Here is a 17,292-nt window from a genome sequence, read left to right on the forward strand (position 1 = left end):
ATTTTGTTAGCTTTGGCCCAGCTTTCTAGTCTATTCAGGACATTTTGAATCTTGATCCTGTCCTCTGGAGTATTAGCTGTTCCTCCTAATTTGGTGTCATCTGCAAATTTGATAAGTATGCTCCCAATTCTGTCATCCAGGTCATTGATAAAGATGTTGAATAGCCCTGGGCCCAGGACAGAGCCCCACTGGACACCCCACTGGTCACTTCTCTCCAGGATGAAAAGGAGCCATGGCTGACCATCCTTTGGGTTCGGCCGGTCAACCAATTACAGATCCATGTAACAGTTACCTTGTCTAGCCCACATTTTACAAGCTTGTTTGCAAGTATGTCATGGGAAACCTTGTCAAAGGCCTTACTGAAATCAAGATCTACTATATCCACAGCATTCCCTTCATCTACCAAGATGGTCATTTTGTCAAAGAAAGAGATTAGATTTGTCTGGCATGACTTGTTTCTCTGAAACCCATGTTGACTTTTTGTGATTATGGCATTGCCTTCTAGATGTTCACAGACTCTCTGTTTAATGATCTGCTCCAGAATCTTTCCTGGGATTGATCTCAGACTAACTGGATCATAATTGTTGGGATCCTCCTTCTTCCCCTTTTTGAAGATGGGGACAACGTTTGCCCTCCTCCAGTCTGCTGGGATCTCTCCTGTTCTCCAGGAGTTTTCAAATATGATTGCCAATGGCTCCGATATTACTTTTGCCAGTTCTTTTAATACCCTTGGATGGAGTTCATCTGGTCCTGGAGACGTATATTCGTTCAGATTAACAAGGTGTTCCTCTACTATCTCTTTACTTATTCTGTGCTGAAATTCCCCTATTCTGTCCTCTGCTCCATTATCCTCAGGTTGAGCACCCTTTGCCTTTTCTGAGAAGACTGAGGCAAAGAAGGTGTTGAGTAATTCTGCCTTTTCTCTATCTCCTGTTAGCATTTTGCCATCTTCTCCACGCAGTGACCCTACCGTTTCCTTCTTCTTCCTCTTGCTGCGGACATATCCAAAAAAGCCCTTTTTGTTGTTCTTAACCTCTCTAGCAAGCCTGAGTTCATTCTGCGCTTTAGCTTTTCTGACTTTACCCTACAAATGCCTGCTATTTCTTTGAATTCCTTTTTCGTGATTTCCCCCTTTTTCCATTTCTTATACATGTTCCGTTTCAAACTTTGCTCGGTTGAAAGTTCCTTAGTCATCCATCCTGGTTTCTTGAGACACCTCCCGTTTTTCTTTCTCACTGGAACTGTTTGAAATTGTGCCTTCAGTATCTCTCTTTTGAGAAACTCCCATCCATCCTGAACTCTTTTATCTTTTAGTATTTCTGACCATGGAATCGCCCTCAATACTTCTCTAAGTTTACTGAAATCCGCTCTCCTAAAGTCTAGGATGCGTGTCTGACTCTGCCTGGCTTCTCCTTTCCACTGTATTACAAACTCCAGGAGAACATGGTCGCTTCCACCTAAGGATCCCACCACTTGCACCCCATTAACCAAGTCATCCTTGTTGGTTAGGATCAGATCTAAAATAGCTGACCCCCTTGTTGCCTCTTCCACCTTTTGGACCATGAAATTGTCTTCCAGGCAAGTGAGGAATTTGCTAGACCTTGAGGATTTTGCTGAGTTTGACTTCCAGCAAATATCAGGGTAGTTGAAGTCGCCCATCACTACTACATCTCTCCTTTCTGACTGTGTGGTCATCTGTTCTAGAAAGGCATCATCCAATTCCTCCGTCTGACTTGGGGGTCTGTAGTAGACTCCCACCATAACACCCTTGTTGTTTCCCTCCCCTTTGATTCTTATCCAGATGCTCTCCACCTGGCTTCCATGATTGATGTCCAGGATCTCTTCACTGGTGTAAATATCTCTGACATATAGTGCTATTCCTCCTCCTTTCCTGTTTGGCCTATTTCTCTTAATAAGGTTATACCCCTCTATTTCCACATTCCAATCATGAGACTCATCCCACCAGGTTTCAGTGATGCCTATTATATCATATTTGCTTTGTTGTACTAGGAGTTCGAGTTCATCTTGCTTATTTCCCATGCTCTGTGCATTAGTGTAGATACATCGCAGACCATGGTTCCCTTTTACTTGCTGCCTGTGCAAGTTTTTTTGCCTCCCACTGCTGGGTCCTTGCACTGTTTGCCTTGTTTCCTCTATGTCAGTTTGACTATTTTCGCCATCCCTTTCGCCTTCCTTATTATTGTCTCCCTTCCCCTCGGAATTCAGTTTAAAGCTCTCCTGATCAAGTTCTTGAGACTGTTGGCAAAGACATTTCTTCCAACTGGCGTGAGATGCAACCCGTCTGTTGCAAGAAGTCCCTCCTCATGGAACCGCAGCCCATGATCCAAGAATCCAAACCGTTCTTGGCGGCACCATCTGCGGAGCCAGTTGTTTACATCCGCTATTTTCTTCTCCCTTCCTGGACCATGCCCTTCGACTGGCAGAAGAGACGAGATGACAACCTGGGCATCCACCTCTTTCAACTTCCTACCCAAAGCCTCATAATCCCTTATGATATTCTGAAGGCTATGCCTTGCAGTATCATTGGTTCCCTATCATTGGTGATAGGCCGTGCTAAGCGCTAACTGAACCCCCAATTTCTTCTGTAACACCCTCCAAAACTTAGAGGTGAAGGTACTGCCTCTATCTGAGATTATTCTATCCGGCAAACCGTGATATTTGTATATATGGGAAATAAACAGGTCAGCCAGTTTAGAAGCCGAGGGCATCCCTTTACAAGCCACATAATGCGTCTGTTTAGAAAATAAGTCCACCACCACCCAAATGGTGTCTCTGCCTTTACTTGGTGGCAAATCAGTTATAAAGTCCATAGCAATGTGTTTCCATGGTGTATCAGGCGTGGGCAAAGGGTGAAGTAAACCCCTAGGCTTGCCCACCACAGGCTTGGCCCTGGCACAAACAGGGCAACTCTTTACATAGGCATCAACATCAGCACGCACACCCTCCCACCAATAGGTGTTGTGCAGCTTGTGCCAAGTTTTTAGATAACCCCAATGTCCAGCAGCTTTAGAATTATGGCACAGCATCAAAATGTCCTCTCTCATGGAAGCTGGAACATAGACCTTAGAACCTTTTACCCACAGGCCCTGAGCATTACGAGACAACAAGTCCTTGTGGTGCAGGAGCCAGTCATCGGCATCTGCCACCTGCTGGATTCGTAGCAGCATGTCATCCAACTGAACTTCAGACTTAGTCTGTGTAGGAGGAGAAGTCGAAGCTTTGGCTTTGCTGCGAGTAATCACAGCCAAGCCCAACTGTTCAGGGGAAAAGATAGTTTCCAGCGGGATTGCATCCTTCCCCTCATGTTGTGGCAATCTAGACAGTGCATCAGCCGAAATGTTTTGGCGCCCAGGGAAGAATTTCAGCTTGAACTTGTATTTATAAAAGTCCTTGGCCCACCTCCTCTGTTTGGGGGTCAGCTTTCGAGGAGTTTGCAATGCCTCCAGGTTCCTGTGGTCAGTCCACACTTCGAAAGGTTGTGGCGCCCCCTCTAAGAATTGTCGCCAACTTTCTAAGGCGTGTTTAATGGCATAGGCCTCCTTCTCCCAACAAGGCCAAGTTATTTCAGCCTTCTGGAACCTCCTAGACAGGTAAGCACATGGCCTAAGTTTGTCCTCATTGTCCCTTTGCAACAATACAGCGCCCATAGCAAAGTCACTGGCATCTACTTGTACAACAAAAGGTTTATCTGGGTCTGGGTGAAGCAAAATGGGTTCAGTACTGAACAACAGCTTTAACTGGTCAAAGGCCCACTGGCACTCCTCTGACCACAGAATTGGAGCAGAAGGTTTGGGCACTTTGCCTCCTTTTGGCGCCACCTCCCCCCCTTTCTTCTCCAAAGACTTAGTTTTAAGCAGGTCAGTTATGGGCAAGGCAGTTTTGGCAAAATCAGGAATGAATTGTCTGTAAAAGTTGGCAAAGCCCAATAACTTTTGAACATCTTTGCGGTTCCTTGGTGGCGCCCAATCTAATACAGTTTGCACTTTAGCATGCAAAGACCCCACTGGCACCTGGGCAGTGGTTTGGCCTGCCAGTGGCGCCACCCCGAACGAAGGAGCGAAGACGTGCTACACGCTGGTCGGACTGGAACACAGGCTTCACGCAGCCGCTGCAACTGCCTCCTGGGGAAGAAGCCGACTTGGAAACGCAGGTACAACAGCTGACGGTGGACATGGAGGGGGTCCAGGGCACCCTGGCCACGATCCTAGAGGTCCTCCAACGGCTCACGGGTGAAGGAGGAGGGGGAGCAGGAGCAGGTGCAGGACCGGCCCCTGCCGCAGCAGTGCTGCCCCCAGGGGCTGGAGCTGGCGCGGGAGCTGGGGAGGAAGAGTCCCCCACCGGCGGCACCCCCCAAAGACAGAGCGCAGGAGGCCCAAGCCAGGAGGCTGGGAGTCAAGTTTGATGGGGATCCCCAAACACTGCCTTACTTCCTATCGCAAGTGGCAGACCACATGGATGAGTGGGGACCCACCTTCCCCAACAAAACAGCCAAAGTAAAGTGTGTGGCTAGACACCTCAAGGGGGAGGCTGCGAACTGGCTGGTGCAGCTATACGACTGCCAGGCCGCTGAGCTGAGAAGCCTAGCAGAGTTTATGAGAGCTCTAAGGGCCAGATTTGAAGATCCCTTTCGGGCTAGCATTGCCCTGGCTGAACTTAAGGCTTTGGATCAGGGATCCAGGTCGGTGTCTGAATATGCAATGGAGTTCAGGAGCTTAGTAGCCCAAGTGCCTGACTGCACAGAGGGCATGAAGATTCAGTATTTTAAAGAGGGACTGCGTCCGGAGATTGTGAGATGGGCTCTCACCAGAGGCAACCCCCCACCGCGATGGAGTGGATCAGATTGGCTGGAGAGGCGGAGGCCATTCAGCAGGAGGTCAAGATGCTGTCTCAGAGGAGAGTAAAAGATTCCAAAGGGAAGGGAAACAGGGCCCCAGCACCGAAAGCTAAAGGGCAAGGAAGCTCTGCGGAGAGCGAGTGAGAGAGAAACAAAACAAAACAGAAGGGATGTTAAATAAAACCATTTAGGATGCCAGTAAAGCATTTAGGATGCCAGTAAAGCAGTATTTAGAGGGTTATTCATTAAGATACAGTCTGAGTTAAAGAGGAAGGAACTAGAAAGGGAAAAAATATAATAGAAAAATTGAAATACAAAGGAAGAGAATGGAAAAGAACAGGTGATAAGAAATGAAAACACGAAGTGGAAGATTTACAACACCAACTGAGAATAATAGCTTTACGGGAAATAGAAAAGACATTTAAAAAGGTCAAACGGGTCCACTTTGAATCTGGAAACAAATCTGGGAAATTATTAGTAAGCAAGCTGAGAAAACATGAAGATAGGAAAATAATTACAGAATTGAAATATAAGGATGAAAGAACAACTGAAAGTAACAGAATTAAGGAGATCTTTAGAGAATTCTTTCAAGAATTATACAAAGGAACAAAGGGAAAAGAAGATGATAGAGAAAGGATACTGAAATATTGGGAAAAACAAGATTTAATTAAGCTGAATGATACAGAAAAAAATAACTTAAACAAAAATGTCACTATTCCCAAAATATCAGAAGCTATAAAAAGTCTGCGATCCAACAAAAACCTCGGCCCAGATGGCTACCGGCAGCTTATTATAAGCAACTGGAAGAAGCTCTGATCCATCCCTCGAAAGACACACTGGATGGGAAGCCATCTACCATTGTTTTAAATGAGACACATGTTTGTTTTATTTTTATCCCGCCTTTTTCCCAAAGTGGGACCCGAGGAGGCTAACACAACAATTAAAACTGTACAATTAAAATCATAAAAATATAAAAGTTGCAAATATAAAATTTAAAATATACAAAGTTAAAATTATTAATCTAAGACTAACCCTCTCAGCCCCCAACAAAACCAACCCTGCCAGACCTAAAAAGGCCTGTTTGAACAAAAATGTCTTTGCCTGCCTGCGAAAGACCAGCAGTGAGGGGGCCAGCCCTGTTTCCCATGGAAGGAAGGAAGGAAGGAAGGAAGGAAGGAAGGAAGGAAGGAAGGGGGTCCCGGAGGGTGGGAGCAGCCACTGAGAAGGCTCTCTCTTGGGTCCTCACCAGGTGAGCCTGGGATGGTGGTGGCACCAAAAGAAAGCCTTCTCCTGAGGATCTTAAGGCTCTGGGTGGTTCGTAAGGGGAGATTATGTTCAAAATATTCAAAAGTACTACAACTTCCAGCTGGGAATCCTTGGCTTTGCCCTTTTGTATAATAAGGGATGCCATCTGACTCTGCCATTGTCTTAAATGAGACAGACACAGAGAGATATGTTCAAAATATTCCCAAGTGGCATAAATTCCATCGTTTTAAATGAGAGACGCTCTCTCTATACATATACTATACATACTCATCTATATTAACTTCCCTCCCTTTCCCTCCTGAGTCCAGCTCTTTACCTTGGGCTCCATTCCAGCCTCTTCCAAGTCTCCTCAAAAAAAGGAAGGAAGGAAGGAAGGAAGGAAAGTGGAAGAGGAGGCCTTTGAAGCCCCAGCCGCCTTCCCTTCCCTTCCCTTCCCTTCCTGTCCCTCTTCAGGGATCCCCTCAAAGGCCTTCAGCCAAAGAAAAGGAAGGAGGAGGAGGAGGAGATGGAGGCGCCCTGGGAATACTGCGCAGGCTCAGAGGGGGGTTGAAGGGTCCTGCGCATGCTCAGTCTTAGCCCCTGTGACACTGTCCACAAATGCAACAATTCTGGATAAACATTCACCAAAATACATATAACATCTGGAAAATAAAGTCTAGGATGATCCCAGAAATTTATTTGCTAAACGCAACAGATAAAATAACAAATCATCAAGCAAAAAGAAAACGGAGACAAATCTTACATATAACAGCAATAGCTAGAATCAACTTAGCAAAAAAGTGGAAAAGTAAACACACTAAAGATTGAGGAATGGTTGTTAGACCTACTGGATGGGATCAAAATGGATCAATTAATGCTATCGCTAGATGGAAAAACGACAGAGGAAGTGGAGAAAGAGTGGAAACTATTAACAGAATACTACAAAACCAGATGAAAAGGATATAAATCAGGAAATAGTCAAAACATTATCAGTTACAGAATAACAAACAGAAAATCTCAACTGAAAAGCATAAGATACTGAAGCAATGTGGCAATGGCTTTCAAACGCAAGGTAGCAGCTAAGCAAAACAAATACAACAAACAATTCAGAGGGACTACTGGAAGTTCTAATGGAAGATAAAATAGAATATATTTATAATAGTTAATAATGAGGGTTAATGTACCTTAATTGTCTACTGCTTATGTATATAAAGTGGAAATAAAATATCCTTTCAGATTCCAGCATAGCAAGACAAGATTGGTACTAGTCTATTGCAGAGGTCAGTGCCTGACAAATTTGAACCGCAGCTGCACAAAGTCTGGCAACGTTATCTCTTGTATCAGGGTTGATGTCCGAAAGCAGCAGAGAAGCATAAAACTGACTGGTGTGTCCTTCATGTTTAGAGGAGAAATAAGGCTGAGGCGGATGTTCCTGAAGTGTGAACGCTGGAGTAGTACATGCTCTGTCGTCTCTATTTGGCCAGAATCACAGGGGCATAGTCTATCTCAGAAAGGGATCTTCTCATATCGGCCTTCAAGGACAGCTGGGAGAAGGGCATGACATTGTGCCAAAGTAAAGGCTCTCTGGGGTTTAGGTACTTTTGAGTTTTGCTAAGTATGCCATAGCTGATGCCAAATATCTCTCGGAGTCACTAGCAATAAAATTTGGGGTGCTAGCTAGGTCTAACTCTTGCTCTGTATCTACCATCTGTTGCTTGATGGTTGCTTTAGCCTTATTACAGTGTATCACATGCTGAGCAGGAGATACAGAGAGAAGCCCAGTAAAGACATTTTAGTCATCACTGTTTGTTTCAATATAGACTGGAATCCATCAAACAGGGTTAGTGAAGCAACGCCTGAAGGAAAGCAGGTATGAATTCTTACATTCTATACACTGATATGGCTTCTCTCCTGTGTGGGTTCTTTGATGGGAATGTAGACGTCTGTCTACTGCAACAGATCCATCTGTATGGTTTCTCCCTTGTAAGAGTTCAAAGGTTTAAAAAAACATGGAATTATTCAGTTGGTTTTCCTTTTGGACTGTGGTATTGTTTGATTTCCAAACTCCTCTTTTTCACAACGGTGTATTCCCGGATGCCTTAGGTGGCTTCTGGAATATCTCTTTCTTCTTGAGAAGGAGAAACATTATCTGTTGATGAAAAAAGAAGATCCCATTAAGAGGTAAGCAATATATATATATATATATATATAGAGAGAGAGAGAGAGAGGATAATAATTCACAATTCACAGTTCTCTCATGGTCCAGACGGTCCTCCAACAACAGGTAAAGCCTTCACAAGAGTAGCTCCCTGCACCCTTTCTGCCAGGACCTGAGCAAGAAACACCCCGGCATACATCTGTGGTGAGGTCTCTGTTAAAAAAGCCATCCTTGGATCACACAATAATGAAAAGCTATCAGCCAGTGTCTAACCTACCATTTCTGGGCAAGGTTTTGGAACGTGTGGTGGCTTCCCAACTCCAGGGATTCAGGATGAAACAGATTATCTAGATCCATTTAAATCTGGTTTCAGGCCTGGCTATGGGACAGAGCCAGCCTTGACCGCCTTGGTGGATGACCTACGCAGGGAACTGGACAAGGGGAGTGTGTCCCTGTTGGTTCTCCTGGACCTCTCAGCAGCTTTTGATACCATCTGTTTGAAGACCTCTAAGGAAAGAGACTCCACCACACTCCGATGTCTAACACACTCCGTAGATATTGTATTGTATGGAAAAGATTATGAAAAATGGTTAGGTTTTGTCTCTTGTACTAAAAAGTGTGAAGACTGTTGGGGCATCTTCAAACATTAACATCAGTTGCTCGGGTTTATATCTAAGAATGTGGATCTATAGGACTGACAACTAAGGGATGGATCTAGGCCAGTTCAATCTCTATTTATTCATATACCGATATATTTATATCCTAACCTGTGTTAGAGGATATTGGTGGTGGTGGGGGGGGGGGGGGAATAACACAATCAGTTAAACAGTTTAACCTTTATAAAGTTGACCAGTTAAAACAAGAGGGTTTACTCCAGAAAAAACAATTTAAAACCATAATCTGTGTGGAGATTTCACAGTGACCCCAGAAGCTCAAGGTTGCTTCTCCGATTTCACCTTGATCTGAGAATGAAAAATAGAGCTTGAGCCTGTTGTGTGCTTTTAAGCCATTTCTGACTTATGGCAACTCCAAGGTGAAAATGGTGGGATTTTCTTGGCAAGATTTCCGAGGAGGTTTGCCATTCCCTTTCCCTGAGGCTGAGAGCATGTGACTTGCCCAAGGTCACTAAGTGCGCTTCATGGTTTATCTGGGAATCAAACCTGGTTTCCAGAGTTGCAGTTCAACACTCAAACCAGCGTCCCATGCTGGCCCAGTACTTGGATTAAAGGAAAATATTGATTTTACTTTACTTGAAACTTGGATCTAAGTAATCCTTTGCATCTCAAAAGTGACACTCTTTTATGAGGCCCCTTTTGCAAGAGATCTCTGGGACAAAAGGAAAGAACCCAGGCAATTCTAGAATTTTTGCAAAGAGTTGGTTAGTAATATTTACCCTAAAGAAAAACTGAGCTCCTTTCCGCCAAAGGTATCAAGAGATGGCAAAAAGAGCCTGGAATTTTTGCAGCCTCTCCAAGAAAAAGGGAAGGAGGGAAGGTCTCTCTTGTGGGAGCAGAACACAGAACTTAAGTGTGACTGGAGTCAATAGGATTTACCCAAGCCACCCAACCATTCCGCTTCTGGTTTAGTGGGTCTACTCTGGTTGAGGCTGACTAGCCTCCTGGATCCTCCCTGATCTGTCCCCTTTTAGCTCATATCAGGCAAGACCCCAGTTGGTTTCCCACAAAGCTTTTCCGATAGGGAGGGGGGTGCATGCACCAGCCCGGCACCAGCACCAAGCCCCCGATCTTCCAGCTTTACAGGCATGACACAGCCACCCCACAAAACTTCGCTATCCACAATCTTGCAGCTTTACCTCCTTTACCTGCCGCCTCTTCCCCTTCCAGTCTCAGTGAAGCAGAGGGGTATTTCTAATGGGGGCTGCAGGAATCAGGACCAGTCCTTGCCAGTCATGACACCAACTGGAAGGCTCTTTCCCCACCATGATATCACATGTGGTGTCTCACTCCCGACCCCATTATCTTCCCAAATGTTGCACCCTCTCGCCTCTTTCCCCCTTTTGCTCCATACAGCAGAAGTGTGAAGGGAGGAGTCTCCTCCCTCATTAACATCCCTGCCTCTCTAGGAAGATGACCACTGGCATCTTTCACCCTTCGAGGGCTAAGAGGAGGAGGGCATCTTTGTCTCACCCCAACCCCTAACCCTTTGCACCTTAAAGAGAATCCCAGGAAAAGACCTTGGGATGGAAATGAAGGGATGCATGGGCCCCGTACAGACAGGCCAAAATAAAGCTGCTTCGGGCCACTTTGGAGGTATGCTGTTTAAATGATACATACATCTAAAGAGGCCAGAAGCTTCACCAAACCTGCGCTCCAGTCCTTAGGACTGGAGCATAGGTTTGGCAAGACTTCTGGACTCTTAGGATGCATGCATCATTTAAACAGCATACCTCCAAAGTGACCTGAGCAGCTTTATTTTGGCCTGTCTGTACAGGCCCTTGGAAACTAACACTTTCTCTCCCAATTCCTGCCTGCTTTGTCTGATATGCAGCCTGATGAGCAATTTTGTGAAACTCTCAGGATTCTTCCCACAACAAAACATTCTTCTTTGTCCCAATAGTGACTTTTAAAAAAACTTTATGTTTAGCAACAAGAGATGATAGACAGACCTTCAGAGCTGACACCTAGATCCCTGCTGGCTGGAAATGGCTTCTCTCCCATGTGGGTCCTTTGATGTGAGTTTAGATATTCACTCTGACTGAAGCTCTGTCCACATTCCATGCATTGATATGGCTTCTCCCCTGTGTGGGTCCTTTGATGTTTGTTTAGGTTTCCACTCTGACTGAAGCTCTGTCCACATTCCATGCATTGATATGGCTTCTCTCCAGTGTGGGTCCTTTGATGTGAGTTTAGATCTCCATTCTGACTGAAGCTCTTTCCGCATTCCATGCATTTATATGGCTTCTCCCCCGTATGGGTCCTTTCATGTGAGTTTAGGCTATCACTCCTACTGAAGCTCTGTCCACATTCCATGCATTTATATGGCTTCTCTCCTGTGTGGGTTCTTTGATGGGAGTTTAGACTTCCACTCTGATTGAAGCTCTTTCCGCATTCCATGCATTTATATGGCTTCTCCCCAGTGTGGGTCCTTTGATGTGAATTTAGATCTCCATTCTGACTGAAGCTCTGTCCACATTCCATGCATTTATATGGCTTCTCCCCCGTATGGGTCCTTTGATGTGAATTGAGATGTGCACTCTGACTGAAGCTCTTTCCACATTCCATGCATTGATATGGCTTCTCTCCTGTGTGGATCCTTTGATGTAAGTTTAGACTTCCACTCTCACTGAAGCTCTTTCCACATTCCATGCATTTATAGGGCTTCTCCCCCGTATGGGTCCTTTCATGTCTGTTTAGACTTCTGCTCTCACTGAAGCTCTTTCCACATTCCATGCATTTGTATGGCTTCTCCGCCGTGTGGGTCCTTTCATGTGAGTTTAGGCTATCACTCCTACTGAAGCTCTTTCCACATTCCATGCATTTATATGGCTTCTCCCCTGTGTGGGTCCTTTGATGTGAGTTTAGATTTCTACTCTCACTGAAGCTCTTTCCACACTCCATGCATTTATAGGGCTTCTCCCCTGTGTGGGTCCTTTGATGTGAGTTTAGATTTCTACTCTCACTGAAGCTCTTTCCACACTCCATGCATTTATAGGGCTTCTCCCCTGTGTGGGTCCTTTGATGTGAGTTTAGATTTCTACTCTCACTGAAGCTCTTTCCACACTCCATGCATTTATAGGGCTTCTCCCCTGTGTGAGTCCTTTGATGGGAAGTTGAGTCCTATAATTTGGAGGGGAGGTAAATAAATAGACTAATTGTGATGTAAGCCATTCTGAGAGTCTTTGCAGTTAAAAAACAGGGTAGAAATATTTTGAATAAATAAATAAATAATGATGCAGAATAAATTAAAAATGCAATCTTGGCCAGCTTGCAGGGAAGCCTGATCCAAATGTTGCCTAAGTGACCGCTGTCCCTCTCTGACTCTGCCATCTTAATTATTCATGCTTATGCACTTCATGGTTCAAATTACAATTAAAGCAATTAGAAACCAGTCACGTTATCCTGAATCCCAGGCCAGGTGGAGACTGCCATGGTCGCCTTAACTGATGGCCTTCATCTAGGCATCGACAGAGGGAGCGTGACCCTATTGGTGCTCCTAGACCTCTCAGCGGCATTCGACACAATAGATCACGACATCCTCTTGGAGCGCCTGAAAGAGCTAGCAATTGGAGGCACTGCACTGCAGAGGTTCCATTCCTTCCTCTCGGGCAGGTTCCAGAGGATGATCCTCGGGGACAGTTGCTCCTTGAAAATGGAGCTTAATTGCGGCATCCCTCAGGGTGCCATCCTGTCCCCGAGACTATTTAACATTCATATGAAGCCGCTGGGAGAAATCATCCGTAGACATGGGGCGGGGTGTTATCAGTATGCTGATGACACCCAAATATATTTCTCCATGTCTAGGACATCAGCGACGATGACAGATGGCATTTCTCCCCTCAGTCAGTGTCTTGAGGCAGTAATGGACTGGATGAGGGAAAACAAACTCAAGCTGAATCCATAGAATCGTAAAGTTGGAAGAGAGCAGAAGGGCCATCCAGGTTGCAGCCTATAAAAACCAGCCTGACTGCAACTTCCCAGAGGGCCTTTTCTGCAACCCCTCCCAGCCTGCCAGACGAGATCCATCAAATCACCAACTTAGACAGCTTCAAGAAAGCTATTAAGACAGATCTCTTCCGGCAGGCCTTTCCAGAATAAACTACTGGGCCATGTGGTGATTGTCCCCCCCCCCCCCCCCATATATATTATGACTCTGCCACCTTTATCGGTTTTAATTGTTATTTAATTTTAAATTCTATGTTGTTTAATTGTCTTTTAAGGGGGGTTATTTTGTATATATGGGTGTATTTTAACTTTTGTAAGCCACTTTGATTGTTTTTAACAAAAAGCGGGATATAAATAAACGTTGTATTGATTTACTTTTATTAGGTGGCCTCTCTTCTTACCACAGCAATGTACGCTATACCAGCCTTGCTGTCCTAGGGCTGGGACTTATAACTCTTGGAAGCTTTTAGTATGCTGCATGCAAACTCTGCTCTCTCTCCCCTGTTTTCAACATCTCAATTGTTTCTACTGAACCAGAGGGCAATAACTTTGCAAAGTGGTAAACTAACCAAGTGATTCACATCACTCCCACTTTTGGGAAGCTCTCTCATGGAAAATATGTTTCTTGTCTCTGCTGGGTCCTTCATCTTCCTCCTCTCTCAGCTTTCTTTGGAAAGATGGTGAGACAAAGATCTATTCTTTACCTAAACTATTCCTTAGATAGATTGATATAAAAGATAAAGGAAAAGCTAGTGCCGTTAGAAGAGTGTCTAATCGTAACTGACTCTGCTCATCTCCGTTTCTAAGCCGAAGAGCCAGTGTTGTCTGAGGACTGCTCCGGTGGTTATTTGGCCAGCATGACTCCAACAAACCCCATTAACAACCTACTGAGAAGTAGCACCTATCTATCTGCTTGTATTTGCATGCTTTCAAACTGCTAGGTTGGCAGAAGCTGGGACCAGTGACAGGAGCTCACCCATTCATATAGCACCAGGGCCTCAAACATCCAATCATCAGAACTGGCATCTTAACCACTAGGCCACCACATCTGCTGATATGTAGCCTATATAGGATATAGCCTCTATGTAGATTAAAGCCATTAGTAAACTTTGTTAAAATGCAATCTACTTGTGTTCTTTCTGAGTTGGTCTCAGTTCTTAGAGAGGTATAGTTAGAATCATAGAATTGTAGACTTGGAAGAGATCCCAAGGGCCATCCAGTCCAAACCCATTCTGCCATGCAGGAACTCTCAGTCAAAACCAGGTGGAGAGCATCTGGATAAGAATCAAAGGGCAGGGAAACAACAAGGATGTTACGGTGGGAGTCTACTACAGACCCCCAAGTCAGACTGAGGAATTGGATGATGCCTTTCTAGAACAGATGACCACACAGTCAGAAAGGAGAGATATAGTAGTGATGGGCGACTTCAACTACCCTGATATTTGCTGGATGTCAAAGTCAGCAAAATCCTCAAGGCCTAGCAAATTCCTCACTTGCCTGGAAGACAATTTCATGGTCCAAAAGGTGGAAGAGGCAACAAGGGGGACAGCTATTTTAGATCTGATCCTAACCAACAAGGATGACTTGGTTAATGGGGTGCAAGTGGTGGGATCCTTAGGTGGAAGCGACCATGTTCTCCTGGAGTTTGTAATACAGTGGAAAGGAGAAGCCAGGCAGAGTCAGACACGCATCCTAGACTTTAGGAGAGCGGATTTCAGTAAACTTAGAGAAGTATCTTCTCCTGGGAGAAGACAAGCCCTCTCTTCATCCACCATCTTGAGGGAGAGAGAGGCAAGCCAGCTCCAACAGGCTGGGAAGAAAAAGAGCCCTCCCCCCCTGTCCACCTGCCTTGGTCCAGGCCTCAGAGGGAGAGAAGAATGCTGGACCTGATCCCCTCCCCCTCACCATTCCCTTCTCCTTTTGTGTCTTGTCTTTTAGATTGTAAGCCAGAGGATTCCCAGTGATTGGGCGGTATATAAATAAATCCTATTATTATTATTATTATTATTATTATTATTATTTATATTTCCCTGCCTCTCCCAATGGATCGAAGCGGGGTTACTTGAAATTGTACAAAACATACAATTCATACACATGTAAACCACTAAGGATGACCCTCAGCCAGTGCTCCTGGGGTCCTCTGCCATAGCCACCACCAAAGAAGGGGGGAAAGGCAGGAGAGAGGAGAAGCGAAGGCCAAGAAAACTCACAAACCGCTTTCGGAAAAGGAAAAACCTTGGTGGCTCGAAGAGACACATCCTGCTAGGAGCATAGGCAGGAACAAGACTGGGGCTCAGGGGGGCTAGCTCCTCCCTATATAGGGGCCGGTCTTTTGTTTATTGTCCCTGCCTACAGGAGTGAATAGGAGGAGCTAAACCCAGAATACAGGAGGTTAGGACCCTGTCTGCTGGGAAATGTACAAAACATACAATACAATTCATACACATGTAAACCATTAAAACCATTAATTCCTTAAAAACATCACCAATTAACAATTAATAAATTCAACAGACATAAGGCGGCAGAAAACTCTTGGTCATGTCATATCGGGGGGGGGGGGGGTTTGCTCGACAGAAAAGTTCCATTTTAACTGCCTTTCTGAATGACTCCAGGGAGGTTATCAAGCGAATCTCCTCTGGGAGGCTATTCCACAATCTCAGAGCCGCTGTAGTAAAGGCCCTTTGCAAGGTTGACACATATTTAGTAGACACTGTTCCCATTAAGTTCTTCCCCGATGATCCGAGGGTGCAGGGCAGATTATATAGGGAGATGCAGTCCCGCAAGTAACCTGGGCCCAAGGCATATAGGGCTTTAAAGGTAATAACCAACGCCTTGTACTGTGCCCAGAAGCGAATGGGAATATCTTGACTTCAGTAAGGACTTTGACAAGGTTTCCTATAACATTCTTGCAAACAAACTTTTAAAATGTGGGCTAGACAAGGCAACTGTTACATGGATTTGTAATTGGTTGACTGACCGAAGCCAAAGCGTGCTCAACAATGGCTCCTTTTCATCCTGGAGAGAAGTGACCAGTGGGGTCCCACAGGGCTCTGTCCTGAGCCCAGGGCTATTCAACATCTTTATCAATGACCTGGATGACAGAATTGGGAGCATACTTATCAAATTTGCAGATGACACCGAATTAGGGGGAATAGCTAATACTCCAGAGGACAGGATCAAGATTCAAAATGACCTGAATAGACTAGAAAGCTGGGCCAAAGCTAACAAAATGAAATTCAACACGGAGAAATGTAAGGTATTGCACTTAGCAAGAAAGAAAGAATGAAATGCACAGATATAGGATTATGGGGGAGACCTGGCTTAAGGAAACTACATATGAAAGGGATCAGGGAGTCCAAGTAGACCAGAAATTGAACATGAGTCAACAGTGCAATGCGGAAACTAACAAGGCCAATGCGATTTTAGGCTGCATCAATAAAAGTATAGCGTCTAGATCAGGGGTAGGCAACCTTTTTGAGCCGGGGGCTGGGTTGCTGTCCCTCAGACAACTGGGGGCCGAAGCCAGGGGGGTGGAGCTTCCATCCCCCAGGGCCAGGCCAACTCCTCTTTGCCGGCCCCTGACGGGGCCCCAGGCCCTGTCAGAGGCCAGGAAAGAGCCGGCGGGGACCACCAGCACTGGAGGCCTCCCCGTCTTTGCTGGCCCGTGATGCCAGAGGCCCGCTGCCACCGCCGGAGCCCTCCTGGAGGACCCCAGCAAAGGCAACTGGCCTCCCAGGGGCCCGCTGCCGCCATCGGAGCCCTCCTGGAGGGCCCCAGCAAAGGCAACGGGCCTCCCAGTCCTCTCTATTTCCAAAGCAGTGCCTTCCCTGCCTCCCTTTCCCTCCTGAGTCTTCCCCTCCATTCCCATTCAGACAAAGAGGCAAACACACAGGGCCGGCTCTAGGTATTTGGCCACCTAGGCAAGAAATATTTTGGCACCCTTCCATTGCCCCTCAAAGTATAGGGAAAATGTAGGACACGTAGGACGAACGGTAGGATGTTCAAGAAAAATGGAGGACACGACCTTCTAAAAGCCAAAGACATTAATAAAAAAACAATCTACATTCATGTTTCTCAGACATGGAGGACATTTTGACATGCCTATCAGCACAGATAAAGAAATCTCAGAAGCAATAAAGAAATTGAAACTTGGGAAAAGACCAGGACCGGACGGTCTATCAGCCGCCTATTATAAAAAAACAGAAGAGATTCTAATGAGTCCATTAAAAGAGACTTTAAATGATATACAAAAAGAAGGGATTCCAGATTCTTGGAAGCATGCGTTTATCACACTGATCCATAAAGAAGGAAGAGATAGTTGGGAAGCCAAAAATTACAGACCTATTTCTTTGATAAACATGGATTATAAGATATTCGCAACAATTATGGCTGAACGACTAAAAAAGATTCTA

At 45.3% G+C, this 17,292-nt stretch overlaps 1 pseudogene; it reads right to left on the reverse strand.

Moving 5' to 3' along the window:
- The window catches only part of LOC149324290 (uncharacterized), a 380,857-nt pseudogene extending 368,853 nt beyond the window's left edge, over positions 1-12,004 (reverse strand).
- Between the last annotated feature and the right edge of the window lie 5,288 nt (positions 12,005-17,292).

This window comes from Sceloporus occidentalis, unplaced genomic scaffold (assembly GCF_023333645.1).
Source record: "Sceloporus occidentalis isolate IW3139 unplaced genomic scaffold, rSceOcc1.0.p SCAF_1, whole genome shotgun sequence".
In the NCBI taxonomy this organism is placed as follows: Eukaryota; Metazoa; Chordata; class Lepidosauria; order Squamata; family Phrynosomatidae; genus Sceloporus; species Sceloporus occidentalis.